The sequence below is a fragment of the Triticum dicoccoides genome, chromosome 3B (genome assembly GCF_002162155.2).
Source record: "Triticum dicoccoides isolate Atlit2015 ecotype Zavitan chromosome 3B, WEW_v2.0, whole genome shotgun sequence".
NCBI classification, from domain to species: domain Eukaryota; kingdom Viridiplantae; phylum Streptophyta; class Magnoliopsida; order Poales; family Poaceae; genus Triticum; species Triticum dicoccoides.
In genome coordinates this window covers 127,299,942-127,303,874 of record NC_041385.1, presented here as the reverse complement: position 1 = coordinate 127,303,874, position 3,933 = coordinate 127,299,942, and the positions used below count along the sequence as shown (strand labels likewise).

Genomic DNA, 3,933 nt, shown 5'->3' with positions numbered 1-3,933 from the left:
TTAAGTCATGAGGACCGCGGCGGCAGCAGTCAAAATCTTCATGAAGTCTCTCCGCTTACCCTCCCTCGGTCTGATTTCTCTCCAATCTTTGAATCCCCTCAGTTTGAACTAATGCCATGTATTTTCTGAACAGTTAGTAAATCATTTGTCAGTTGAAAGATGGTTGATGCACCAAAAAAGATTGTATTGATTCAATCTGGAAAAGTCAAGATCACAATAGCTTTCAGAACAATTAGTGAATCATTTGTCAGTTGAAAGATGGTTGATGCACCAAAAAAGATTGTATTGATTCAATCTGGAAAAGTCAAGATCACAATAGCAATTACATATGCATTTGTTGGGCCAAAAGTAGCAGTTACATATGCATTTAGTTAATCTTTTGGCCTATCACCGTTTCATGCATTTTTTGTGGACTTTCATTTGACCTTGAGTGTTGACTTGCTTTTCTGTTGCTAACAATGTCCGGCTTGCCGAATGTACTTGCTTATCCTTGTACTGGAGTACCATTATTCACCATATACACACTTTCCAATTCTGTCTGTTTACTATCTAGGAGTCAGACCATGGCTGCACGGAGCAGGTCCACCCACTAGGGGCTGGCCGCCGTGTCCGCCATGAGGATTCCTGCACTAAGCCTTGCCGGCGTTCCCGGCCACCAAGGTACTTCTACTTATGTGTCTCTATAAGATTCCTGCATATGTTTTTGTGCTTTCCACTTAATGCATTGTTAGCTCTATGTTACACTTCTTTTAGGTACTTCCTGCTCCAGGATTTTCTTTGTGCGAAAATCAATATACATAGGCATATTTGCTCATGAAACTGCTCTGCTTTTTCTTTTAGAGTTTACTCCCATTTACTTGTGTCGTTCTACAATAATAACAGAATTGATATCAATTAAACTTCTTTGAGTATCTTGAAATTTAATGATTTCCCATGGAATATGAAGTTTGAGAATGACACCTGCTGAGCTGAAAATAATCTAGCGAGCAATAGTATAATGAATAGTTATTACCGTATCGGCATCACATTGCTCATGGGTGAATAACACAACAATAAACTAGAAAAATGGAAATGCTCTGTTTGGTTTGGGTACCATTCAGGAAAGTAGTTAATAGAGATAGACTATTTGACAATTGCAGAGTGACACCACCACCACATATGAAGCAGAGAGTTTGTAAAGAGACACTAAATAATCATCTGGAGTGAGACACAATTGCTTTCTTGTTTAGTGAAGACGATCTTTTTTGGGGTGTAATATAACTATGGTAGCTCTCTGGAGTGAGAATGCCGAGGCCCTAAAAAACAGCCATCGACACGGAGTTCCTGCCATTAAGGATAAAAAAGCTAGCAGAGAAACAGCTTGGGGAATAACAAGCTTATCTTGCCTTTTGAATGTGCAGCCTGTAACCAGAGAAGCTTGTTCTAATTATCGTATGCTTATTTTCCCCGAGCTGTTTCTCTGCTAGCTATTATTCTCAAGCAACTACCAAACTATGGATAGAAGAAGTCTTAACATGGAGCTATTTCAAAACAAGATGAGGAGAGACTCAAGAATTTAAACAGTAAAATACGAACCTGCACATGATCATATAATGTGCGGATCACAGGCTGGCCAAAGCCTTCTTTCGAGTCTCCTAACATTGCCTGCTTAATTTTCACTACCTGCAAGTACAACTAGCTAGAAATTTCGGTATGCTGCTATGTGCCTTGAGTTTGTAAGTCAAGATCTCTTTGCTTCCAGGAGAGTTTGACCACTCATATCTCTCTTTTTCTTGCCACCTGCACTTAGTAGTTTTTTTTCCTATGATATATATTGTATCATTTTGGTTGCTGAATATGATAGTCGTAGCCCGTCAAAATATTATGATAGCCGATTGATTCTTCTTAAAAGGTATATTGACTGTTGCAAAGTTTACCTGGTCTTCTATTTATATTTTCCAGAATACAGTCCTAGAGATGTTGCTTTATTTGAGTTCTGCTTATTGCATTTATTGGAGCACTTGCAATGGGCACATTGAATGTTTAAATTTTCCTCTTGCTGCTGACCACACTACAGTTCATTATATCTCATTGAGACCTTAATCATCTTCCATGTTTATTAGAAGGTAGCATAGTACTGGTTGAACCCGATAGTTACCTGAAACCATTGCTTAACACCGAGCCCCTCTACTTTCTAAAAGGTTTCCATTTTGGTTTACTGAATATATTTTTCCTGCTTGAACTATATCAGTTGGGCAAGTGCTAGAACCCAGGAGCATATGATTTTGCTGCTCATGACATACCCGTCAATATTGCAATCAACTCTGACTGCAATTGTATAGACAAGGGCCTGCATTCTATATGGAAGGTTCGACATTGAAGCTGCTCGCATTGATCTGCAATAGATCTTGACTTCAGCGGAAAATGAGGTATATTGAGCTTAATTTCGCATGGTTACATACAGATAGAACCAGTTGTACAATATATGTTTTTTGTCCTAAAGTACCGCTTCTACTTCTGATTCATGTAATGACTATTCAGTGTATATAGTTCATTCTCTACACCTTTTCTTTTAAAGAAAACACTATTTCTTTGTGTTTATATTTAAGACCTATGTTTTTATTTTAGAGAACACATATGAATTTTTGTTGGACATGAAATGAGCTACCATAACTACTATAATCTATGCATATGGTTTCAGTAGATTTTTTTGGTTTTTTTTTTCGAGATTGACGGGGGCCCAAAAAAACCCACCGCTTGTTATATTCCAACTCGAAGGTGACTTGGCAGTCAGTACAGATACAAGTAAGCGCCCAAAGGCGCAAAAGAAAATTACAGGGGAGAGCAAGAGAAAGCCCAAAACTAGAAGAAAGAAACAAAATGGAGGGGAAGGCTGGCACCAGAACCAAACTGAAACCCCTAGAGACCGACATCTCGGGTGGATTTCACGTGTTGAATTTCACATGGAGCAACTTTGTCCGCGGGTTCTGTACACACTATTTTCATCAGCTTGTGTAGTAGCAACAATATTTTGTGCCACGACATGTAGACGAAACAGAGGGAAAAACTCTGTAGAGATAGAAGTTTCACTATTAAAAACACAATAAAAGTGCCCTATGCTCTTTCATCTGACATAAACCATTTCAGATCATATTTGTCTACCAACCAGCAAGCAGTGGTGATATTATAAGGTGGCGGTATTATATATATATATATATATATATATATATATATATATATATATATATATATATATATTCTTAGTTGAGAACTTGGTAGTTAGGGCATGTGGATTACAAATACCACGCCGAGAAAACTTACATGCTCTTGTCATTGCAGGTTTCATGGAGGCAGTGCCTTATTCTACATGATGGGAATTCAACGGCATTTTATTGTTTTGTTCTTAAATACTAGCTGGGTGTGCCGTCTATTCACAGATGAAGTAATCTGAACATCTCTTGCAGCCAAAACGCTCGGGGAAAGTTCCCAGCCGTGCACCTGTGACCGCTGAAGAGGCATACTGTTTTAGGAATGCATGACAGACTGGTCGCGAGATTTGTGTCTAGGATGGAATTACATGATATGTCAAAATGGTGGTCTTTATTATGCAATTTAACTGATCTCTTGTTGCACCTCTCCTTTCCAGAAAAACAATTATTTAATTTTTCAAATTTGATCTTCTGTCTGCATAGTTTGCAAGGGAAATGCATCGGTTCAAAGCATTTTGGAAAATCTAGGTCGACAACCATATACTAAGTGAACTTACTACTGACTGCATTTCCTGTTAACAGAGTTTATTGTTTGATATTTGGGACTCTTAGTTTCTAAGGATAATTCAACCGAGGCAACACACCCGCATATGCACCTTATAGAGATGAGGGCAACCTTATTTGTTTGTTAGACTTGAATGTAAGTGGAGCGTACTGGCATGTGAAGTAGCTTTTGTCAAGTTTT

At 38.3% G+C, this 3,933-nt stretch overlaps 1 long non-coding RNA gene across 2 annotated transcripts; it reads left to right on the top strand.

Annotated features, from left to right (window-relative positions):
• Nucleotides 1–6: 6 nt before the first annotated feature.
• LOC119275128 lies at nt 7–3,660 on the top strand. 2 transcript variants are annotated; one of them, XR_005135511.1, is made up of 3 exons: nt 7–660; nt 2,231–2,408; nt 3,319–3,660. It is a non-coding gene; the product is annotated as an uncharacterized LOC119275128 (long non-coding RNA). The 2 variants fall into 2 exon arrangements; XR_005135510.1 differs by having other exon boundaries at nt 7–2,408.
• The last annotated feature ends 273 nt before the right edge of the window (nt 3,661–3,933 follow it).